The 27,422-nt window shown below is 36.2% G+C and overlaps 1 protein-coding gene across 1 annotated transcript in view; it reads right to left on the reverse strand.

Annotated features, from left to right (window-relative positions):
* LOC145662645 (solute carrier family 22 member 15-like) overlaps window positions 1-7,530 on the reverse strand; it is an 87,822-nt gene extending 80,292 nt beyond the window's left edge. The window contains exon 1 of the mRNA XM_081728427.1: window positions 7,269-7,530. The gene's annotated coding sequence lies outside the window, so the exon portion shown is untranslated. The remainder of the gene's footprint in view (window positions 1-7,268) is intronic.
* Between the last annotated feature and the right edge of the window lie 19,892 nt (window positions 7,531-27,422).

Consider the following 27,422-nt stretch of genomic DNA (forward strand, 5'->3'; position numbering starts at 1 on the left):
CAGCCGAGAAAATTGGTCCTTTATCTGGTCTCGAATGTGAGACCCCATGATTACCATGGCGACGAGTCTATGAAGAACACCTTATAGAAATACGTAGTACTGATCTTGCAAAGTTGTGAATATTTTAAGAGTAACTTCAGGAAAGAAAGATACACAACTGCACAAATAGAATGACTGCACAGTGTTATTAAAATAAACAGACAATTTCAAAAGGCCATACAGTACAGAAGGTTAAATACAAGGACTCAATTCAAGGCACATATCAATAAAAGAAATAATAATAATAATAATAATAATAATAAAGATATGACTAACATGAGTTTACTATGGCTTTCAACTATTCAAACACATACATATGCAGACAATACTTTTGATTTAAATAAAACACTTACATCCATATCTGATGAATATGTAATGTAAGAAAAGATATAGATGGTTCGAGATACAAGTTAACACGATCTGCGGCCCTTTTGCTCTTAAATTTGTCTATACATTTATTTTCTTTTAAACTCTGTGTGTGTGTGTGTGTGTGTGTGTGTGTGTGAAAACATGAACTATGGTTTAAAACAGCCAACTCTACTACTTCATTCGATCGTGTTTATGGAACCATGTACCAATGTACAAAATTTCAGGTCTGAATCCAGTAGCCGACCCAGAGTGTTTGGTTACCAGCTTTTCGAAAGGAAACAAAGTCAAAGTCCAATATCTATCGCTAAACAAATTACGCACCCTGCGTGTACGATAGATCAAACAATCTGCTAGTACTATTTTGTAACTTTCCCCAGTTGTATAAATTGGACATTTAAAGGTGGACGCAAGAATGGCCAACTTGTATTGCATCACCGTATACGAAAAGCGTAACCACCATAGCCCTTGCATTAGTCACGCATGTTCATGTCAGGGATTATTTTAAAGTAACTTCATTGCAATTTAAAGAAAATGGCACTGTCAACTGAGAACAAGTAGCAGTACTATGAAATAACGAAAAAAAATTCTCCAACATTAGCATACTAATCTTATCTAACGCGCCTGCTTCTCACGGATGTATCCCCGAGTGGGCTTCTCGTTATGACCTGCTTCTAATGGGGGATTAGATCAGAGATGGCGTGGGTCAATGAAGATTTGACATGTCCCACTGACCCACCACTCACCATGACCCACTACGACCCACCACCCACCAAAACCCAGAATCATCAACTCTGATCTATGATCTCCTCTCCACTGACTAAAGAGCTTACCATTGCAATAAAACAAGACTGCGAAATTATCAAAACAGGAATTTGAATTTCTACAATCAATCGCTTAAGCACCGATCTGTTACAATACCCGTGGATCTGACCTAAGTTACGATAGATATAATAATTAAGTGGCTGTCATGGCGGGCCATGTTATGATGAATTTCAATTTAATTATCAGATATATAATTATTTCCTTGTTGAATTACTGATACTTCTCAGTGGCAAATAGGATGAAATTTGGAAGTTTCAAATCAAGGTAAAGTTGACCAACGTAAAGAAATAAAAAAAAATGTAAAATTCGAGTGCGTCTCGAAAGCCAAGTGGTAAATCCTATTGCTATTATTACAATTACAAATAGGGTCATTCCATATGAAATCACCAAATATGAAACTAAAATGTGGCTCAAATGTTTTACATTTTATTCAAATTTTGTACATGTGTTGTGGTACTCAAACATAACACACCTGTAAAATGTTACAATTCTACCTCAAAGGGAACTGCTGTAGGAGCCATTCGAAATTTGGGTGTTTTGTGCAAAAAGTACCTAAGTCCGCCTTCGACTTAAAGTACTGAAACCGCTAGATCTTTGGAGATATTGAAGCTATTTGAAAATGGTTTTCACTAAAACAATCTTAGAATTTGTAGCATTTAAAACATTGTAGTAATGAACTGCCCAAGTGGGGTTAAGCATATGAATTTCACCGTCAAAGAGAAAAAAAAGAAAAAAAATAATGTCAAAATTTGACAACTATTTCTGAAAAAGGCCTACCTAACATCAACTTCAAAATTTCAATATCAGTACCTCTGGTGTTCCTCTTTAACATAAAAAAAAAAAAAAAAATAGGAGGGTGTTTTTTTGGTATGTTCAAGAAAAACAAATTATGACACTGTAAGTTGAGGACGGATTTAGGCACTTTTTGAACAAAACCCCCAAATTTCCAATGACGTTCCAATTTTCCGTGTTGAAAATGTTTATAATTCTCAAGACTGAGGTGACTGAATAAATGAATTGTGCCAGAAATCAGAAGCTTCAAGTACCATTGCTGAAAGGACTCAGATATGTCATTAGTTCCAAAATCATGGACGACTATGAAAACTGTTGAAACATTTCCAACAACCGAGTATCTCGTTCGTAAAGCCCAGAAGATCAGAAAGGAGCATTGTATTTTAGCCAAACCTGGTTCTAAAAAAGGATATAGTATTCCTACAAACACCTTTAATTTAATCACAGAATTTTACAAGTGATGAAGTGCCCTTAAATGCTGGATTGAGTGTCGTGTCAGTAAGCATATGAATTATACCATGAAAGAGAAAAAAGAAAGAAAAAAAATGTCAATTTTTTTCAATTACTTCTGGAAAAGGGCAACCTAACATCAACCTCAAATTTTCAAAATAAGTATCTCTGGTATTCCTGTTTATCATATAAAAAAATCAGGAGGGTGCTTTTGATATGTTGAAGAAAAAACAATTCAAGCCTCACATTAATTTTCTAGTAATACGACTTGCATGGCTAAGTATGTTTCTCTACAATGGTTGATGATTCTTATGAAATAATAATAATAATAAACAAGTAGAAACTCTTCCTTAAATGTAATTTATAAAGTTATTTTAAAACAATATGTGCCTATTACGCAGCCTATATAGTGCTGTTTGATTTAATAAAAGAAACAGTAAACAATAGTGAACTATCGTTATGTAATTCACAAATAACATTATGTTTGGTTGATTGTAAGCAATTTGAAATATTGAGCCTAAAATCTCTTATCACCAATTTTAGAGGTCTTCTCAGTAGCTTGAATTTCTTCTTCAGAAATGCTGTAATTTTTGCCAGTACCAGTTGAGATACTGGGTATTCCAATATTAATGATGCAGTTTTGGTATGGAATCCAGCATGTGTCAGGGGCTTTTGGCCAGAAAAAAAAAAAAAAAAAAAAAAAATTTCTTGTGTCCATGGGGATGAAGGAAATTCACATTAGTCACGATGTTCCTGTGAATTCTCAACTATTTTCCCAATCCACCATTTCTTTTCAGAAATGCACGCAATAAATTGCTCACATGAAAGATTTTTTCGATTCTGCTCAAGTATCTAGAGTGAATGTTGTCTTTGAAGAAGATACAAGACTGGCTTCAAGTTTCAAAAGGCTGATGTGATCATAATGAATATCACGCATCCCTTGCAATGCTATGGCTTTTCCAGTCTCTTTTGAAGCATTGGACAAAGGTTTCAACATATTCTAACATAAAAAAGCGTTTGGTTTTAATTGGTTATAGTTTGAGAAAATTCGAGGAAATCGGCAACAGTAACAATCCGGTCATCCAGTGGACTCTGTAAACTAGCATGTCCCGCTAGAAATTTCAGCGTCTCAACTATGTCATCGCAAACACTTTTGCCGTGATTGTGACAAAATAGTTGCACTCACAAGTGAGTCCAAAATCACTCATGCAGGCGTAAGTTGACAAAGTTTCTTTCTTTTTTTATTATTATTATTATTATCGGCTGCTGACCCGTCTGCAAAGTAGATAACGTGTTTAATTTGAGAAAAAACATCGTTAACATACTTCAAAAGAATAACTTGCAAAACATAAAAGATAACTGTATCGTGCTTTAACATATCACTGATACTTCTGTTATCAAAGGCACATATCATTGATACATACAATTGATAACAGAAGTTACAAGATCTCTTAGGATGTTGCATTTAAAAAAATTAGAATGTTGCACAGTTAAGCAGAATGTTGGTCCAGTGCTACTCTTAAACTTCATCTTGAATAATACAGGAGTAGTTTTCAGCAAAATCGACCATAATTAAGCATGATTTGTCATTCAAAGTTTCTATTGTGTGTATTTGAACTAGTTGTTCTGGGATTTGGCTATGAAATGATGCTGCGCTAATTTGTCATTTTATTCCTAACAAAATCTCAATGAAGTCGTCTGTATCTTTAATCATTGTCTCCATTTGGGATCTGTCAGTTTGAACCCATTGTTTGTACTTATGAGTGAACCAGTTCTTTTAATGGACGAACGAGATACTCGGTTGTTTTAAATGTTTCAATAGTTTCATTAGTCGTCCATGATTTTGGAACTAATGACAGAATGTGAGTCCCTTCAGCAATGGTACTTGAAGTTTCAAATTTCTGGCACAATTCAATTATTCAATCACCTCAGTCTTGAGAATTATAAACATTTTCAACACGGAAAATTGGAAATACAGATTGGAAATTTGGGGGTTTTGTGCCAAAAGTGCATAAATCCGCCCTCAACTTAGTGTCATAATTTGATTTTCTTGAGCATACCAAAAAAAAAAACATGTTAAAGAGGAACACCAGAGGTACTGATTTTGAAAATTTGAGATTGATATTAGGTAGGCCTTTTTCAGATATAATTGTCAAATTTTGACAATATTTTCTTCTTTTTTTCTCTTTGACGGTGAAATTCATATGCTTAACCCCACTTGGGCAGTTCATTACTACAATGTTTTAAATGCTATAAATTCTAAGATTGTTTCAGTGAAAACCATTTTCAATCTAGCGCTTTAAGTACTTTAAGTCGAAGGCGGACTTAGGTGTTTTTTGCACGAAACCCCCATTTTTCGAATGGCTCCTACAGTAGTCCCCTTTGAGGTAGAGCTGTAAAATTTGACAGGTGTGCCATGTTTGGATACCACAACATTTGTACAAAATTTGAAAAAAATCTGAAACACATGAGCCACCTTGATTTGCTGATTTCATATGGAATGACCCAATATTAGTATCTAAAAGCGCCTTAAGTTCTTTTTTTCATTTAGATACACTCATCTCAGGTAAGCAAATAGAAACAAACAGAAAAGGAAGAAAAACGGAGGCCTTGAAAGTAAAACGTAGACAAATTCAGCAGTGTTCAGAAAATACTGCCTACAATGCACTAAGTAGTGTGCGTCGGTGGGCCATGTCCACTCGACCCCCGACCCACTCCATCTCTGGATTAGATTTAATAGTAGCTGAATGTTTCTCGCACAAGTGCACTGAGCATGCCTTATCAGTATAGATACAACCCATTCATTGCAAAATACGGGTTAACTGCTATATCGCCGCACCAATTTTAGAAAATACATCAGATGAATTGAAAAATTTATTTTGGTTTGTTGACTTTGAGTTTTACGTCCCGTTCAGCAGCGAGGCTATATGAGACGTGGACCTACTGATTAACGTGGAATCCGAACCACATGAGCTCCCGCCGGGAATCGAACCCGGGACTCCCACGCCAAAGGCGCGTACGCTAACCGCTTAGCCACGAAGGAGCTCTATTTTGGTTTGTGAGGAAACGTAAGAGAAAATCTGGTGAGGGGAATAGCCGAAATTAAGAAAATACTGGTTGTTAGTTGTTTTTGATGTTGTAAGTGGCACTATATATGGCGGCGGAGGGGACTACTTTTAGGAGAGGTAAATTTGGTATGACTTATGGGAAACGCAGTGTGGATGTGATGCGTAAACTACAAGATTGTCACATATCGTGTTCGAGTTGTACAAGAATAAGGAGTATTAGTTGTTGAAATTGTTCGAAAGGCACAGTCTACTAAACAGGCGAACAGTCTGTCGTAAGTGTAGAAACGAACTAAAACTACAGAAAAGAGGAACATCTAATCAAACCTAATTTAGTACATTTTGGTACTTTTTTGGATGGCATTTGGTATCTCGGCAAGTCTTTACTTTGACTCCAACTGTGACTTTAATCGGTTCTTATAGGTTTAGTAACATTGTGGCCCTTGTACTTATAGTATAATTCTTAACTTCGTATAGTAACATTGTGGCCTTTGTACTTATAGTATAATTCTTAACATCGTATAGTAACATTGTGGCCCTTGTACTTATAGTATAATTCTTAACAGAAGTCACAGTTGGAGTCAAAGTAAAAATTTGCCGGTATCTCCCCCAAAGCTGTGCAACACTAAACCATGCATTTTATGACACAGTGTTTTCCCACTTCCTCGTTATGGGTATGCTGACGCGCCTGCTCCATACGGACGCACGTCCTCACTAACCTTAGGCCCTCTGCCTGACGGTTACATAGTATTCGTGCTTTTTATTGCCCAACTAGCACAAGTTGGTTCGTGTTTTATGCACTAGTTTTTAAGCCATACGTTTACACTGTATTTCGAACAGTAATCACTACCAAGTGTGACACGTTCACAACCTAGTATTTTGGGGGAGAAACTAAATATCATTCCTTTTTTTCGATTATCGTGTGGCCCGGCGATATAATAGTAATGCCCAAAAAACTTCTAGGGAGAACTTTACAATGCCTCCTCCAGTTGATACACTTACGTACATACGAGAATTATACTCGACTAATTTTAACAAAAGGGTCCGAACTCATAACTTCCCTAAGACTACTCTATGCTTATCTAAGCGGTCCTACTTATCGATGCGCAGCTGAAGCATACACTGTGAAGTTCACCCATGCACAAGAGGAATTGGAGTGTATAATCTCCCTGACATTTTAACTGAAAAATGGATATCTCAGCTTAGTTTGCCGATATAAAGTCAAACTATTGTCTTCTCTTCCTGGACTGGAGGAATTACCCTTAATTCAATGAGCTCTAACTCCCTGGCGATGGTAGGTTGAATAAAAATCGTGCCCCAGCGGAAACCGAACTGAGAACGAAGCATCAAAGGCGCACGTGTAAACCATTCGGAATTAAAATTTTGGGCTTTGGGGGTGTAAACTATTAAGTTACACAGAAACACGCACCATATATAATTTATAATAATAATAACTGCACACACCAACAGACTAGTTAAAGGATCCAGTACATAATTAATTATTGAAGTTGTTCACTCATTACAAACGAAAAATGCTACGTTGAAAAATAGACAACCAAGTTTTCGTGTGTTATCTGATAAAGTACAACCTTGTCAACATAACTTTAAAAAAAATAATAATAATAATATAATATAAAATGCTTACTACCAGCAATAAATATACCAATAAAATTCTGAAATCCATATGTTTGAAATATTTTGTAAGTATGCTAATGTTTCAGTTTAATTTACCTTTCCTTTTACTCCTCGTGAAGAATGTGAACACAAATATAAACCAATTATTATTTAAATAGATGGTCGTTAAACTTCCAAATATGAATTTCTCGATTTTTTAACTTAGGCCACCAACTCCCACCCACAACTGCATGTCGTACACAAACGATATAAACGTCCAGGTTCCTCCGCCACGGCCAGAAACAAATGACTGTCGCTCCAGCAGACATACAGGTGATGTGGTAGGATAAAAACAACCAATGAACAGAGAACCATTACAACTCACACCCCACACTATCCTAGGTCCGCCGAACATACAAACAAATTCTAATGCACGGTTACCCTCCAGTGAATCCATATCTAGTGTTTTGGTGCTAAATGTGGTATAATTTATGGATTTGCTGATATCTTGGTCAAATCTATTGCAATTTGATTCTTTACTTCTAGAAAATAGGAAGACCAAAGAAAATCATAATGGTTCAGCTATCATCGGCTATGATCCAGTTTGTTGGTGGCAGTGATAGTTGAAGTAGCAAAATCTGTCAGTATATTACGGTATGTTGTGTTATTGAAAGCCTCAAAAATGTTCCAAAATAAATTCGAAAAATAAAACAAATTAGCAAGGAACTCATAAATTTGTCATTAGGGTTACACTAAGTGGACCTTATAAGATTGTAATGTTAATAGGTCCATCCGTTATTCCATCCACACGATAACTCTTGAACAAAAGCCAATTTTTCACTTACGTATATTTCTTTCGTCGGGATCACAATACTGCAAATTATGGATGTTGAAATATCAAACAATGCTTTTGACAAATACCTACGATAAATATCTACTTTTAAATATCTATTATCAATATTAAGAGGCCAAAACTACATTCACGAAAAAATTAAATGTCAACTGAAAGCAGGAAATTGGTGTTCAGTTCAAACTCTCTTGTCGTCACGAATTCTGTCGAGGAATTTGAAGTTTAAAATATATAAAACAATAATCATGGCTGTTGTTCTGTATGGTTGCGAAACATGGTCTGAGGGGAAACTGTACCTAGGTAGACTGAAAGTATTTAAGAATAAAATCCTAAGGCGAATATTCGGATCCAACAGGAACGGAAATGGGGAATGGTGGAAACTTCATAACGAGCAACTAGCATATTTTATGCCGTTTATCAAACATTATTAGGGTGATGAATGCTAGAAGGCTCAGGTGGGCAGGTAATGTAGCCAGAATGGAAGAAAGTAGGAACACTTAAAGGTTTAACTGAAAAATCCAACCGGAAAATGACCATAGGGAAGACCTATGCTTAGATGGGAGGACAATATTAAGATGTATCTCTCAGAAATAGGAATACAAAGTAGAATTTGGATCCAGTTGGCTAAAGACAGAAGTCAATGGAGAGCTTTTGTGAATGTGGCTTTGAACCTCCGGGTTCCATAGACCATAGAGTTAGTTAGTTTAGCTGCTTGCAGTTGACAGCTAGAACGATATTTCGGCCGAATTCGTTAATTGAATCAATTTGTTAAAATCTTCATGGGTAATGGTGACTTTAAAGATAGCTATCCATATCCCATTTATTCATACTTTAAAGATAGCTATCCATATCCCATTTATTCATACTTTAAAGATAGCTATCCATATCCCATTTATTCATAAATGTACGTTTCGTGTGATCCTCTCTACTGTCTTTAGCAGAGTGTGTTTGTAATTTGAAACTTGCCTCTATGGCCATATTCGATGTTTCTGTCTCTTCTCATTTCACAACTTCAATAAACGGGTGGAAGTGTGAGTGGAAGCGGCATGTTATGTATACAGTTCTTACAATATTAACTCTTCATTGAATATAAATTCATATTTCCTTTGTAGTGCATGAACACAAGTAGGACACTTCTTATAATAATTAAGAGGGAGGACATCTTTAAAGTTAGTGCAATTGGTTGATTGGTTGAAGTTTAGCGTCTCTTATTAGCATCGAGGCTCTATAAGACGTGGACTTACAGTTTGAGGTAACCGTATCACCGTGAAATGAAATTTCTAGTTTAACGTAACACATGTGTGCACCAAGGCCAAGAAAGATTGTGATCAAGAGAATGAATGAAATGATGAAGAAATATGAAATGAAATTCTTTCAGTGTAATGTCCCACGATTATGCCTGTTAGGATAAGGGAGACGATGATTTAGGCAAGTGAATGATGTTGATTAAGAATTGGTGGATTGAGAGAGTGGGAGAAAACGGAAGTACTCCGAAAAAACCTACGGACAGGCACAGGATATTGTCCACCACGCACTTACTTGGCTGTTTGAAAATCTGGCATAATATAGGAAAATCAAGTGGGAACATATTAGCTGAGTGGTTGCGCTTTCACTTCTAGTGCGAGTGATTCCAGGTTCAATCCCTTGCGGAGTTGTCATGTGTTCTGGATTTCCGAGGTTGTCACCGGTTGTTTGAGTTCACTGATCTTATATCCCAGTAGATTAGTTCGGAACAATCAGTTTTTTAAGGAATATGATTTCTTTTTTAAAAATACTAGTGATCCTGTACATTATTAAACCGAATAATCCTCTCTCTTTCTTCTCACTACATATTTTCAAACATAAACGATAGAAGTGAATCTCGAATCTCCAACAAAATACACTACATTTTATAATAATTCCAATTTTTAATAACTTTTCATTGAGAATATGTTTATAAAATCGGGGAAAATGTACGTCATTATTGACTCGAGGCAATTGGAAACCCACATATAATAATACGCTATATTCGACCAAAATCGAATTTTTAAACGAAATTTATCATATAACATATTTTTAAACTAGGAGGGAACATGGCGGCTCAGTGGTAGAGAGCTTACCTCTGGAACGTGGGGTACCTGGCTCGATTCCCGGCCAAGTAAGTTTGTGGTGAACAACATCGTGCTCGTTAGTTTTCTCAAGTACTCCAATTTTCTCCCATTTTCTCATTCCACCAATTCTTCCATCATCATTCACTTGCTTTAATCATCGTTACCTTAGCCTAACAGGCATAAAAGTTGGATGTTAAACTCAAACATTTCAATTTAATATTATTTTTGGAAGGGATCAAGCTACTCTCTCGTTCTCCAATGATTTTATGTTCAAATTGCGGGAGTGATCATTAAACCTGAAAAACTATGCCCCTCACGAAAGATAATATTTTTTAATTGGGGGACTGTCTTATTCTTCCCATATTAGAGAGCTAAGTTCGCCGCTCATTCTTGACTAATTACAGTCCCCAACAATGGGAAATGCGGAAAAGTGCTAAGGGAAATACACATAAATTGTATTAAAACCGAATGAGTTTTACGAAATGTTATCGTGGGACCCTAAGAAAAGATAGAGGAATCAACTTCTTTATTATTTACTGATTTTAACTCCATGCAGAAGGGATGATTGAGAAGCCTCAAAGAAATTGTACAATATATTAATGAAAATCGAAAATTTTTTAAAAACAAAATTAACGTGAAACACTTTTTTTTATATAAGGGGAGTAAATTTACAGTTTCCTTCTTGGCAGATTTTAACCTTAAGCTATGAGAATGATCAGGATTCGTTAAAGAAACTATATATTATGTTTTGTTTAATCGAATAATTTTTACGTAGTTTATATTGGAAAATTGTCTTTTATGTAGATATTCAAACTTACGACATGTAGTGGATTTTATCCCATGTTACCCCATTATTCTTTATGGATTGCAACCTCAAATAATAGGGTTGTTTCTGTCAGTTGAGGAAAGAAATATACGAAATTTCATTAATACGGGATAAATTTTAAACAATTCAAATTAGAAAATTTGTTCCTATCTTCCATGTATGAGATCAAGGAGTAAGTTTGGGTTTTATAACCCTTATTATTGACGGATTGTAACCCCAAACTATACTGTTATTTCTGCATGTTGATAGAAGCTGTGTGCCAAATGTCATTAAAATAGGATAAGCTTTACGAGAGTTATCGTGGAACAGACGGACACAAATACTGATCAAGTCGAATGGTAGAAGCTTCAATACGCGCGCTTCAACGTGATGCTGTGCATTGACAAAGCAAGACATCCTTGCTCTTCCTTGCCACTAATTTCAACCACAAACCATAGGAGTAAGTTTGCACTCTAACAAAATATCACTATGTTCTGTACAAATTGAGTTTTTAAAATAAATTTTCGCTAAAAATCTACATATAACAGTATAAATCTTCATATAACAGTATAAACTTAGAAGAAGCCCTGAATGACTGACTGATCAACATCCAGGTCAAACCACTTCAGCTAGAAACTTCGAATTTTTACAATGCATAGGATGTAAGATACTACTAAGGAAGGATTTTTGGAAATTCGACGGGAAAGGCGGGAGGACGCGGCCAAGACCTAAAAATCATTTGGCGGTATAAGACCTAAACGGCACAAGACTTAAAACTTATCATCCTATATTTTTAGGTCTTATGCCGTTCAGGTCTTATGAATGTTACCCGAAGGGGGACATTGGTATGTTTTTTTCTTCTCTTCTAGGGGTAGTATATAGGATTTGTAACGTAGGAAAGGATTTTGGGAAATTCGACGGGAAACGGAAGATGGGGGTGGAAATTATTATACTAAAATATCCCTATTCCCGAACCTTTGTTGGGTAGATACATGAAATATGGTATATGGAGTTCCCATGTAAAATAATTAGACACGGTTTCAACGTTTTGTTGATATTTCCTTTACAACTGAAGGAAAAAGGCTTGAAGAAAAAAAGGGTGAGGATACAACTGTTATAACAAGATGACCATAAATTCTTCAAGGTTAGAGACATGAAATTTGGTATTTATACTTATCATTTAAAATAATTAACGATGTATTTAAGAATTTTTTGGTATTTTCCTACAACGAATGGGAAGAAATAGGGTGGAAGTTACAAGTGTTAGAACAAGATTGTCATTTCTCTAAATCCCTTACTTAATGTTAGAGAAGGAAATAAAAAATCGTGAAGGTTGTAATTGTTATAGTAAGATAGCCATATCTCGAAATCATTTAAGATTAGAGGCATACTAGGAATATGAAAATGATATGTTAGCTCCGTATTCAAGCAAGTGGGCATATGCCACATTGTTTCCAAAAATTCCGCTTTTAACGAGGGAAAGAGAACAATTTCAATTTTTTTCCTCAATGTATGAAAATGAATTCAAGGTTGTCAGTCTCATCATAGGGGAAAAAGAGGGGGTGAACCATTTGAAATTAACTTTTGAGGACAGTTAGCAATTGGACTGACAGGGTTTTTATCATTTCACTCTGATTAAATGAGTTATTCTAAGGGTGAAGGAAGTTTACATTACTCGCAAAGAATAATGGCATAAACGTATTCTTACGTGCGAAGAACAAAAACAGTGGTTGAAATATGAGGTGTGAGGCCCTAAGCTGAGCAAATTTTGAGGTCCGGAAACTACCAGTTAGCCAAAGGCTAGTGCAATATATATAAAAAGAATACATTCACCGACTCACTCAACAGATCTGAACTATGTACAGCCTTGAAATTTTGCATAAATATTTTCGTTTGTAAAAAAATTGAGATTTTTTTGTAAAAAAAATGAATACTAGGCTCTAAACCGTACGAGGTTTAACAAAATGCCGTAAGCGGGAAAAAACGAGCTTGCAATTTTTTCCGCTGCTCACCAGATATTCGAAAGAATTTGGCATAGGTGATGAAATTTTACACAAATGTTCTATTCAGAATCTTGATAATGGATGAGACGGAATTTTCTGAAACTGAACACCTAACAGCATAGAAAGAGGGGCTAAACGTTTTCATGCTCCAGGAAATTGAAATTTTTTTACAGTTATCTATAGATTTATTATAAAATTGAAAGTGACTATGTTTGTGACTCTTAATATCTTGAACCGACCGACTGATCTCGATCAAATTTCCAACGTAGATGCGGTTCTGGCCTGAGAGTGCTTTTAGCTATTTACTTTGACAGTAGAACTTAGAGGAGGGTGAGGAGGGAGACATAGAAAAAAATAAATAAAACTTGATAACACTTGAACCAATCTTGATCAAATTTTCAATGTAGATGAGGTTTGGGATGATTTTTATCATTTCATTTTGACGGAGCAACATAGGGGAGGGGGTGGAGGGGGAAATATATAAAAATCAATAAATATAAAAATAAAAGTGACTATGTTTGTGAACTAATAACTCGTGAACCAACCTATCGATCTGAATCAAATTTTCAACATATATGAAGTTCAAACCTAGGAAGTTTTCTATCATTTCATTTTGACAGTAGATTTTAGGGGAGGGGCAGGGGAGAAGGGGAAATATATGAAAATGAATAAAACTTAATAACTCTTGAACCATCCTACCGATCTCGATCTAATTTTCAACATAGATAAGGTTTGAGCCTGGGATGCTTTCTTCATTTCACTTTACAGTACACCGAAGGGGAGGGGGAGATATATATGTCAAAAAAGTAAAAATAAAAGTAACTGTCTTTGTGACTTCATCACGCTTAAACCACCCAACCGATCTTAACCAAATTTTCAACATAGATGAAGTTCAGACTTGAGGGGTTTTTATCATATCACTTTAACTGTTAAACTCAGGGGAGGGGGAGGGGAGGGGACATATATATAAAAATAAATAAAACTTAATAACTCTTGAGCCACCCAACCGACCTCGATCAAACTTTCAACATAGATAAAGTTCGGGCGTGGGGTGATTTCTTCATTTCACTTTTATAGTGCAACGAAGGGGGGGGGGATATATGTTTAAAAAATGTAAAAATAAAAATGACTGTCTTTGTGACTTCATCATGCTTAAACCACCCAACCGATCTTAACCAAATTTTCAACATAGACAGGGCCGGCGCTAGCAGTTTTGCCGCCCTGGGCGGTACTTTCACATGTCGCCCCCTTTAACCCGCAACCTTATTTTGACAGATAACGTTCAAGTGTCACGAAAAAGTAGGATGCCCCGTTTAAAAACATGTATGAAATGTAAAAGTAAACAAAAAATTGAACTACCTCTCTCGAATGATTACGTAATATTTAAATGACTCCATATATAACACAATATTCAGTATGCTCGATTTCGCTGTATACCTGTGATATACAGCAGCGCATACAGAAAATATTTTTAAAAAATGCTTTAGTCACAACTAAGAATTTTAATTTTTAAACTTATTTTATATCAAAAGGTGTTTCCAATAGAGTTGGTTGATTGAGTTGATTTTTAGTTTAGCGTCCCTTTCGCCAGCGAGGCTATATGAAACGTGCACCTACTGATTAACGTGGAATCCGAACCACATGAGCTCTCGCCGGGAATCGAACCCGGGTCTCCCACGCCAAAGGTGTTTCCAATAGAGTATGGAGCATGAAAATAATAGTGAATCAGCTATTACGGCAAAATTAAGTGATTAGCCTAAGCCTTATGATGTACTAGAACACAATAGTGATACATGAATTTAACATACCTTAATTGAAAGAAACTTTTCTTGCTTAGATATGAGCAAATTTCTGTATAACATTCGCGTAGTCCAATGTTTGAGCCAATTCGTGTTGTATTGATATCATCACTAGGCCACTCAAGCGTGTTTCAGACATGGAAGACGTAGATAGTTTTTAATAAGCTTAAGTTTCGAAAACCTTCTTTCTCCACTTGCCACGGTTACCGGAAAGGTTAACAAAATCCTAAGTGCAACACTAACATTGGGAGTAAAGTCATGTTCCTTAATTAATTTTAGTTTCCTTTGTTGAACTTTTACGCTTAACTATAGCGGATAACACTTTTAGTTCGTCTTTCAAATCACTGGAGTTAATATCTTTCGATTCTTCGTGTGTTAAAATGCCGGCAAGTTTAGTACCTTTTCAGACAAAAATTCAGGTGACATATCTTTAAGATTACTTATATCGTAATGAAAATCGAAATACTCGGATGATGTTTTAGTTGCTCAAACTTTTCTCTTAAAGCTAACACAATCACGTCTAGAACTTTGAAATAAAAATCGCTCTTGTACCTTGTTTGTGGATCTTCAATAGCTTCATCCTCTGCCTCGTACTGAAATTGTCTCTTTCTCTTTCGACTTCGAGCTTGCACTGTATTACCTATCCGTGGGTCTTCCATGTCTAATGCTGATGACAACTCCATCATATCAACTATGTAAGATGGAAACTTTTCATCATTTCTGCTCCTCTCAAAGTATTCATATATATTGTCAAAAAAACCCCAACTGCATCCAACACACGAGAATCAATGCTTTGGAGACTTTTAATTACTATGTTTATGTGGAGTAAAACATCATACCAAATAACTAGTGAGTAAAGGAAAGGAAAGTTATGCAGCTGTTTTGCTGCGAGCATCGACGGCGACCATTCTATCTGTTCTATTGCCATTACTTATTTGAAGTAAGGCATCATAAACTTTCCCTGTTTGATACGAGGGACTCGTATCTGAATGGAGTCGGAGCATCAATTCGGCTCTCGCATCTTGTGGTACTCAATGGTTTTAAAGTGAGACTGCTAATATGTTCCTTTAGCATGGACTAATGTTGAACCGATGCAGAAAAAAATTCTAACTTTTTTAGCTATACAAAAAATGGAACGGCGTACTAAAATGTTGTGGCTGCATCATTAACGACAAGGTTTAGTGAATGACTATTGCAAAGAATATAGAAGACTCGGGAATTTATTTCTAAAATTCTCTTCTGAATACCTGAATGTTTGCTTTTCATATTGGAAACAATGTCATATCCTTGGCCCCTTATGTCTTCGATAGGAATGTTAATTTCCTTTATATGTTTAATTATTACTTCTGTCAGTCCTAGACTAGTGGTGTCTGTTACCGCTACGAAACCAAGAAAGTGTTATTCAAATTTTTACAGGGCATTCTCCATTACTGTATGTAATTTGTACATGAACGATTATTGTCATTTGCTCGGTACCAGAAATATCTGGCGTACAGTCTAGTATTATACTATAATATTTTGCAATTCTCAACATAGACAGCATTTTACTTTTTATTTGTTCACTACGAATCTGAATGATTCCAGTTTGGACATCTTTTCCTAAGTAATGGTGGTATTTATTTGGTCCTCCAATGGGTCTCAAGTGGGAGTGTACCTTTTGCATACTTGGAGTGGAGCGTTAGAACATTGTTGAATAGAAAAAACATATAAAATATACCTTGATAATCTTATCCACCCTAGCTGAAAATCTTATCTACGTCGCTGCAAGGGATATATTGAACGATACCTGTTTGATAATTGAAAATGAGGAAAAATGCTCCGAATTTCCTGAGTGAGTATTTTCCTATATGTGAGTGAAGTAAGTTCAATTATATTCTCAGATGAACACAGTTTTATTTTTCCATGTGGGCCCATTACGAAGCATTATATTTTGATGGTATTATTTTCCTTTTCAATTTTTGCCACCCATTAGACTTGCCGCCCTGGGCGGTGGCACGGCTCGACCCCCCTCGCGCCGGCCCTGAACATAGATGAAGTTCAGACTTGAGGTGGTTTTTATCATATCACTTTTAACAGTTGAACTCAGAGGAGGGGGAGGGGACATACATATACATATACATACATACATACATATATATATATATATATATATATATATATATATATATATATATATATATATATATATATATATATATATATATATATAAAACTTAATAACTCTTGAACCACCAGACCGATCTTGATCAAACTTTCAACATAGATAGGGTTCAGGCCTGGAATGTTTTCATCATTTCACTTTTACGGTGTAAACTAGGAGGGAGGAGATACATAAAAATCAACTTATATAAGACTGAAAGTGACTATTTTTGTAACTTAATAACTCTTGAACTATCCGACCGATCTCAATCAAATTTTCGAGATACATGAGGTTCGGATCTGAAAACATATTTGCAATTTCACTTTAACGGTAGTTCCTAGGGGAGGGGAAGGGGAGGGGGACGTATAAATAAAAACTAAGAAAACCTAATAACTTTTGAACCACCCAACCAATCTCGATCAAATTTTCAACATATATGAGGGTCGGGCCTTGGGTGTTTTTATCGTTTCACTTTGACAAGCCAACGTAGCGGAGGGGAAGGGGGAGATATATGTAAAAAATTAAAATAAACATGACTGCCTTTGTGACTTCATCACTCTTGAACCACCCGACCGATCTCAAATTTTCAACATATATGAGTTTAGGGGCAGGGATTCCTTTAGGCTATTCAGTTTGACGATGCAACGTAAGGGAGGGATAGGGGGAGAGAAATTTCAAAATGATCAAAAATGACCGATATTAGTGTTTAATCCATAGTTTTCGGGGTCGATGAGAGAAACAGTGACATTTCTGATACTGTTTCGAATCCAAGTTCAGCCCTGATAGTTGGGGAGGGGGAGGGTACAACGTAGAGGAGGGTGATAAACATTTAAAAATGATCGAAAATGACTAATATTAGTGTCGAATTCATAGTTTTAGGAGTAACTGAGATTAGCAGTGACAATTCTGATGCCGTGTGTCGCAACAAAGAGGAAGGGGAGGGGGAGCTATATATAATAATGATCGAAAATGACCAATATTAGTGTCTAATCCATAGTTCTCTAATCATTCAGATAAACAGTGACATTTCCGATCTGGTTTAAATCTAAAATCAACCCCGCCACTTGGGGGAGGGGAAGAAAGAGATATATAAAAATGATCGAAAATGGCCACTATCAGTGTCGAATTTATAGTTTTCTGGATCCCTTAGATAAACAATGGTACTTTCGATCCCGTTTAAATCCAAATTCAAACCCACAACATGGGGGAGGACGAGATATTTAAAATTCATCGAAAATAACCTATATTAGTGCTGAATCCACATTTTTTGAGCTCACTGAGATGAACGGTGACACTTCCGATGCCATGGCCCGCAACATGGGATATATATATAAATGGTCAAAAATGACAGATACTACTGTTGAATCTATAGTTCTTGCGGTCGACGAAATGAACAGTGACACTTCTGATGCTGTTTAAGTCCATTTTCAGCCCTGACACTTGGGGGATGAGGAGGGATGACATACATTAAAATGATCCAAAATGAGCAATATCAGTGTGCATTTAAATCATTAATTTCAACCCAGCGAAGCGGGTAATATATGCTATTTCTCTATATATCCTAAACTGTGTATAACATTGTGTTTATATTATTTCCACTTCAAGAAGTTGGTAGGTTGATTAAATTATTTTCCACTTTTATTACTAATTTCTTTGAAGCGCTCAGCCACAAAATTTGTGTATTATATATTTGGCATACAGAAAGGTTGATCTGGTTGTTTAGAAACTGCGTAAAAGTATTACACGATTATGTCAGAATTTATGTAATTCAAGTGAAATAAAAACTTATATCAACAATTATTTTGAAGTTTAGATATTGTTCGATTATATTTACATACTTCCACTCATTCTATGTTTAATAAAGTCAATGTCACTTAGCTCAAAAAAAATAATTTTGAAACCAGGAAAATATTTTCATCAAACTTATTCATCCTGTACGAAGAACGGACATTCTGCACTTGTGTTAGTGTTATCTAATATAAAATCGGGGAAAATGTATTCTCGTATTGCTAAATACTATTTCACTCCAAGCAGTTGAGACGATTAGAAACCCCAGACAATATTACGTCATATTCGTTTTTTTTTTCATGGGAAAGTTACCATAGAAATTTATTTGAGCCCGAGGAGAGGGGGTACTAGCAATTTTTACCACATTAGGGAACTAAATTTATCGCTCATTCTTTACTGATTTTAATTCCGACACTGAGAACTGTGGAAAAGTTTCAAAGAAATATACAAAAGGCCTACGTAAAATCCTATCAAAGTCTTGTCACATTTGCGAAAGTTATCGTGGATTCTTTTTTTAAAAAAAGGGGGAGGGGAAGTAATCTAACTCTTTATTCTTCACTTGCGCCATCTAGAGTGGACGACTTGGAAGCCTCAAAGAAAATATACATGTTGGATTAAAATAAAACATTATTTTTAAGGGTATTATCGTGGAATATATATTTTCTTTAATTCGATTGGAGAGTGGGGATAAATTCATCTTTTTATTCTTGGCAGATTTTAACATCAAGCTATGGAGACTATCGGAATCTCCTAAAGAAACTATACACTATGTTTTTTCACAATCAAACGATTTTTACATAGTTTATTCTGCAAAATTGTTTTGAGCACATGTGTTTAAATATGCAACATGGGGATGCTTCGACTCTCTCTCTTCCCCTTATTGTTTATGGATTGAAACCTCAAATAATACAGTTATTTTGGAAGGTTGAACAAAGATATATACCAAGTTTTATTAAAATCGGATAAGTTTTGCGTGAGTTGGTGTGAGGCAGATAGATTTACGGACAAACAGCCAGATGCACAAATGCTGGTAGACTCTAATGGTAGAAGCTCGCTATGCTCGCTGCAACTATGTGAGGCGTTCTGAGTAGTAAAGACAAACCCAACATATTCAGTTATCCCTTTCTACCCGGAATGGCTTACATGTAGCATACATATTTTAAGATTACTATTTATTGTTAATAATATCTACTATTTAATTTAATGTAACTTACTTGAATGTCTTAGTTAATTTTAATATAAGTTTGGGGAATTGTAACTTACGCATTTATTTATTTATTTAACAATCACCAGATACAGCTCAGAGGCCATTTTATACTGGATATCTAGCAACAACAACAATGGAAAGGATTTAGGAAGGAAGAAGGAAAGAATTATTTGGTCTGTTTAATAGGTATCATCCCGGCATTTGCCTGGTAGGACTAAGGAAAACCCTGGAAAACCCCAGTCAGGATCATCAGCAGCGGAAATCGAACCCACGACCTCCCGAATGCGAAGCCGACGCTCTACCATTTGAGTTAGTTCGCTCGGCTATTTTTTTGATTATCCTTATTGAGCTCCAATACCACTACAAATTTTAAAACCGGAGATTTTAACGAGTGTCACGGTTTCAGTTCGCGAGTTTACGGCAACCCTGTATCCAGGTTATGTTAAATTGTAGTGGGTCATATGTTATTTTTTAGTTTGTTATATTTCCTTCACCATTCTTATTCCACCAATTCTTTCATAATCATCCTCTTTCATTAATTATCCGCACTGGCGATTTCAGGATTCGTGAGCAAGGGGTTCGACAAGTAAAACTGTCGAACCTTATATTTATACAGAATGGATGAAAATCGATTACATAGTTTCACATCGTAGGGTGACCAGATTCTGACAAACGAAAAGTAAGACACAAATATAATAGTATATGATAGTTTAGTGCGTCGGCAATACGTATGTCGGGTAGTGGTAGAGCGGTAGAGCGTTCGGTGGCTCAGTGGTAGAGCGTTCACCTCTGGTGCATGGGGTCCCGGGTTCGATCCCAGCCTCCGCCAAGTGAACTTTGTGGTGGACAAACACCGTGTGCGTGGGTTTTCTCGGGGTTTTCCCGTTTCCTCCCACTTTCTTCATTCCACCATTTCATTCATTTCTCATAATCACCGTTTCCTTTAGCCTAACCGGCATAACCGTGGGACGTAAAACTCAAAGATTTCATTTCAATACGCATGTCCTTATTTCATTTAACGTTAACCTTAAATTAATCATTCGTTTTTGTTAAAAAGAAAAGTGCTGAAAGAATTCAACACAACTCCAAATGCTTTGATGAATGACGCACAGTGAAACTTCGTGTAGGGCTAAAAAACATTTTAAAAATCTATTTTCGGAGCGTGGTATTATTTTAAGGAATAAGGGGATAATTTAGACTAGCACGAGGGAACTTCTAGTTAACTCGGTTAACATCATTATCGAAAGATGAAAAGGAAACGTTCCCTACCTTATCGATATCTCAAAAAGTCCTTCTCAGTAAAAAGAATATATTGCAAAATAATGGTTTGATGATTGTTCTCCTTCCTTAATCTTTCAAGGAGCGTTAAAAAACACAGCGGTTCATCACTCAGGAGTGCCTATGATTCAAAAGGTTGTGAATAAAGAATGAAACATTAAAATATTCCAAATAAGTTAACTCAAGACATTTCAAAAAAGAAGGATATTTCTCGTTTTTCTAGGCGTCTTCGCAACATGCAGGACAGCACTTTGAAAAACAGTACTGTACTGCGAAAATCAGTACGTCTGGTCACCCTATCATACCGTCTTTTATATATTACAATACCTTTATCAAATGACGCGACTAATGTACGTACAATTTACTGTAAAAGCAGAGCAAGTACTAAAGCAAACCTATTTTTGCTTAAATAGGCCTTCGTAATCTGTTTTTGTTCACATTGAGTTTCAAAAATCATTGATAGCTTGTGTAATAAAATTTGCTTGTGGATTTCTGTTCTAGTAGACATTGTATTATACTACTTTTATAGCAATTTTATAACTATAACGTAGTATCTATTTTTTAAATGATTTTTTGGAAGATTAAAAATACAGTACATAAGAACATTTTTGAATTGTAATTTGTGTATACATCACTAGTAAAGACTAAAGTTGTAACTATTAATGCCTCTAAATTGTTGATCTCATGAAAGTGTTAATGCCTCTAAATTGTTAATTTTATTAAACTATTAATGCCTCTAAATTGTTAATCTCATGAAACTGTTAATACCTCTAAATAGTTAATCTCATTTACTATTAATGTAAGCAAATAGATTTTCAAAATTAAATAAATAAAATAAATTTATTTGAATTAAACGAATAATTGTTAGAATTGATAAAAAAAAATATGGGACCTGGGTCCAGGGTCCTGGGTCCATCTCCTTTTCCATAGGCCTAGGTACAAATAAAGTGTCAAACAAGTGAAAACTATAATACTGAATAAACAAAATACAGGATGAGTCATAAGTCTCCATACGAATGGTGAAAAACATTCGTTTTTTATCTAAAAAGAAAAGAACACATTCTATTCACTTTGAACACCAATGACATTCTGACAATGCCAAGACGAAGATACCTGCGTTATTGCTGCTTCAATCATAGAATTTTGAGAATAAAATGTCCAATGTCTTTAACACTAGCGTCGTTAAGCTCACATATCGCTCAGATATTCATCGTTATGTGCCTCGTAACAGAAAAACAAAAAAGACATACCAAGGCACAGATTAAAAGAAGTAGAGGAATGCTTTCCTATATCAGGACCAAGGGCACAATTAAAAGACTAGCAGCCATTTAACGCCTAAACATTTACTTATTCAATGACCAGCGATTATTCTCTAGTACTCATTGTACGATTTGGTGCGACACTACACAGCAATTTTTCTTTTATCTTAATGGATTTTGCACATACTTGAAACCTAGGTACATCACATACTTGAATAAATTTAGGTTACTTATTGTTATTACTCTTTACTCTTTTGTTTTGCTTCTTGTTCTTCTGTTTCTAGATGACGAGAGTTACGTGCTAGACTTGGCTGGATCTCGCCCTTGTCAAGAAAGACATTTGAATTTGAATTTGAATATACAACATTTCAATACTAGGAAAACTTTCTCTGGAATTTTGTCCAGCCTGGCGAATCCCAAGTGGAAACGATACGCAAGATTCGACAGACCTTCGAGGATGGAACATTTAATACTGACTTTCCTGGCCAAACTTTGCACACTTGTCCTTTGTCAATCTCCATAATTTCCTGACATGGCTCATGTGATTTCTGACTTTTCCCGAAGCTGAAACTATCCCTGAAAGGAACTAGATTTCAATGCAGACATGTGCGACGGACCGCTGCGCTCATCCCATTCCCGAAGAAAACGGCATTTCAGCGCTGATTCCAACAGTAGGAGAAGTGAGTGGCGACCCAAGGGAACTACTTTGAAGGAGACTAATGTAAGATTGTGGTATCTGAATACCTTATGAAGCTCTAGTACTGAAACTATATCATATATGTTTCACACATGTCCATACAAATTTCCTGCCTTATTTTGATGTGAGGAATCACCTCTTTCAGTTTGTCGTTATAGTTCTTTATATATATATATATATAGATTTCACGCATTCGTTTGAATTAGCACCATATTCGTAACTTCGACCAAACTCTCAGAGAAACTTTTTTTTTTCTTGTATTGAAGCCCTAGGGATGCACGCGAGAAAAGGCGAGACGAGAAATGGAAAAGTCTCATCTCGTCTCGCAGCCTTAAATGTTGGTCTCGTCTCGCAAATGTTAAGTCTCGTCTCGCGTCTCGCATAAAATTTTGAGTCTCGTTTCCCGTCTCACGCGAGACTTTCTCGCATGGTCTCGCAGTCTCGCATATATTCTGGTCAAAATTTTGCAATGTGTTATTCTATGGCTGTTAATCAATGATGATGTGATATTCTGTCCGAAGGCAGGTATTTGACCTAAAAGTCCCTTGGCAAGGTGTGTATACATGGTGGTTTGCCATTGCTTTCCATGGGATGAATGTTCATAACATCCTAAGAAGACGGAACCTAAAGTTCAACATGGTATCCGAACTTGTGTCCCCTCCGCTCCAAATTAAAAGAAAAGTTGTGCTGGAATTTGATTCCTGGACCATTAAATTTCGTCAAATTAACCCTTTCCGGTACCCGGCTTTTTGGGCTATTTTTTAGACTTTCAGTCAAGCAGTTACTGCATCGTCACTATTTATCCTAGGATCATGGTTCATACCTCATTCTCTTCAGAATGAAGCTGGCTTTCAAATGGTACCACTTGAATGCATGGCTTTCAAATGGCATGCTCATACCATATACCAGGAGCGGGAAAAATTATGTCAAAGGGAAAATTACGGAGGGAATTTTTTTGCTCGCACTTTGGGCCCCTCTGGAGCGGCCCTGTGTGAACGTACCCATCTAAAAAATCTGATAAATCGTACTTGGTATACTAAATGTGTGTGCCAATTTCAAGTTTCTATCTTGAATAGTAAGGGCGGAAGAAATTTTATCAGGAATTCCCACCATGCCCCAAATTACCGTAAAACACCATGATCTCAGGTAAAAAAAAATCCTGAGAGATCCCTAATTACCCTAGGGCCATGTTTCGCCCATCATTCTCTTCAGCTTAGAACTGCCTTTCAGGCGGTATGACTCACATGTCTCCATCATGTATCTAAGGCGGGAAAATCCCGTGAAAGGGATTTTTGGTAAAAATTTCCCTTTTTCAACGTTTAGCCCCTTTGTACCCCCATGTTTTAACACAGAAGTACGAAAAAAATCTCGTAAATACTACTCGGTGGACTGAATGTTTGTGCACAATTTCAATCTTCTAGGAGAAAAAATAAGCCCGCAAAAAGTATACCGAAAATGTCCAAAATTCCCCTATACAGAAGTATTTTTCATAAAAATTCCCTGACACTTCTCTAATTACCCTAGGGTCATGTGTCGCACATCATTCTCTTCAGAATAGAACTGCCTTTCAGGCGGTACCATTCACTTGTCTCCATCATGTATCTAAGGCCGGAAAATCGCGAAGAAATGGATTTTTTGATAAAATATCCCTTTTTTCAACTTTTTGCCCCTCTGGATTCCCCCTGTTTTAACGCAGAAACCTGAAAAAATCTGGTAAATACTACTCGATTGACTGAATGTTTGTGCAAAATTTCAATCTTCTACGTGTAAAAATAAGCCCGCCAAAAATAATGAACATAGACCGGCCCCACAATATTAAAATATATATATATATATATATATATATATATATATATTAGAATTATGACGTCATCACCACCTATGTCTCGACGCAGGAAGGTGTGAAACCATACGTAAGATCTTCTACAATGCCTCTGGACTTGAAGAAAAAAAACGGACGAAAAACCTCAAATAGGAGAGTTATAACGCAAAATGAAATGAAATGAAATCTGTGAGTTTTACGTCCCACGATTACGCTGGTTAGGCTAAAGGAGACGGTGATGATGAGTAATGAATGAAATGGTGGAATGAAGAAAGTGGGAGGAAACGGGAGAACCCCGAGAAAACCCACGCACACGGTGTTTGTCCACCACAAAGTTCACTTGGCGGAGGGAGTTATAACGCAGTGTACCATGAAACACCCCGTATGGTACAGATTGTACCATGGGATCCCGAAAGGGTTAATAGCATAATTTACAGGAAAACCAGCATAAATTGTTGCTGGATCCCACATTGTTTTCCAGCTTAGAGGTCTCCAGCAATATTTGCCTCTTCTAAAATATCGTCGCCACTATCAACATTTACACGTTTTGGTCGTTTCCTTGAAGGATGATTTTCCATTATAAAGATGTTTTTATACCACCAAAAGCGCTTGTAGACAACAAAAGAACTCACAACACAGTATGATCCAATTCTTTCGGTTCGTTCGCGCTTGTAGCAATGTTGTGTAACACTAGCAAACGCGGATGAGACTGTTAAAGGTTAAGGTTCTGAAGGTTGCTACCACTGTTTATTGTACAAGATACTTACAAGGAGCTTCCTTGTAGTAAGCAAACAGTTTTCAATTTTAATGACTGAAGCTGATATCGGGCGACGTGGTCTGATGTTGTTGACATCTGCCAGGCGACGAACTCCCAAGGGCGATGACTGCAGCATTTCCAAAGAATAGATGAAATCTCGGGAAGGCTGGTGGACAGGCCTTCATATCCCGTTACAGTTGCATTATCGCATTTTATCAACTTTCGCTTTCAACTTATATAGTGTTGCCAGATCTAGAAAATAAAATTACTGACAGATATAGGGCCATTCCTACCATCTCGCATCAAACCTATAGGGCCATCCTACCAAACCAGTGTTTGAATTAAACTTCTGAACTAGAGGGTGATGTTTTTGATAAATATATAGAAAGAAAATACTTATTCCATGTGGAAATATCATGTTATTTCTGCGAGCCGGACCCGGGATAAACTTTGACGAGAGGGGATTTCCACGCCATCCCCCAACATAAATCGCTAGTAGTAATGTGAAAAAGACAGAAACAACAGAAATATCACATTTTGCAGCAATAAGGAGTATTATTCGCTTTTCAGACCAAAAAACAGAAGTTCATGTATTCGTGCGCGCCCGCGTGTATGTGTTTGTGTAGCAAAATAAAGTCCTAAATCGATGTTGTAATAAATTTCCAATTTACAAAGCTTTTCTTTTTTAATGATGTTTAGAAACTAAAGAAGGCTTTAATTCTGAAAATCAACCTTGAATAATAATAAATCTCATAAAATGTCTATTGCCCCAATCACTTTTTTGTTCTTGGAGGCATTAACGCTCAACTTAGAAAATTCAATAAATGTAAAATCACTAAATATATAATTACATGTAATTCATAAATGTTGCGAGACTGCGAGAAGTCTCGCGAGACTTCCCGTGCGAGACTTAACTGAGTCTCGTCTCGCGCCTCGTCTCGCATGGTTTAGTCTCGTCTCGCGTCTCCCATAAAATTTTTAGTCTCGTCTCGTGTCTCGTCTCGCAATTGCGAGAAGAGACGAGACTTCTCGCGTCTCGCGTGCATCCCTATGAAGCCCTGAACACGTATGCGAAGTTTGTCGGTTATTTTGTTCAGTGTAGTTACCCGACGACTAATTCCAATAATAAAAAGCGCAATATCCGAAATTAGGCGTTTTCGGTCAAGGGCTAAACCATAGTTTGCTGCTTTATCCAGTGTAAGCCCATTTTATACAGTGTATACCTGAGCGTCAAGAGGGGTTGTAGCCTCTATAGCTCCCCCTTGGATTCGCGCCTATATATATATATATATATATATATATATATATATATATATATATATATATATATATATATATATATATATATATATATATATAATGTATTCATGTTAAGTAAATTTAACTTATTTAAGGTACAAAGTATACTGTATGATTGTATATAAAGTGAAACCTCTACTAACGGACACCTCTGTCTTTTATAGGTATCATTTACCTCCTATTACGAACACTTTCTCTAAAAACAAGTTGAAAAATACAGTAAAATACACTTTTAGTAATTCATACTATGTCACCAAGGAAGAACATGAGGGTGTGACAACATTTTGCCTCCTTAACTGTCTGTTCAGCAACCCTGAGTTAAGATGTCTGTTTCACAACACCCTTATGTCCTTTGTTTGCATTCCACTCCCACCCAACCTGTTTCAGAAACAAAAGTGATTGACAGTTGCCCACTGTTTGGGATGACACATCATTCTACTGTCCCGCTGGAATCCCTAACCAAGCAGAAGATAAGTT

Source organism: Thermobia domestica, chromosome 10, assembly GCF_964235325.1.
Source record: "Thermobia domestica chromosome 10, izTheDome1.hap1.1, whole genome shotgun sequence".
NCBI classification, from domain to species: domain Eukaryota; kingdom Metazoa; phylum Arthropoda; class Insecta; order Zygentoma; family Lepismatidae; genus Thermobia; species Thermobia domestica.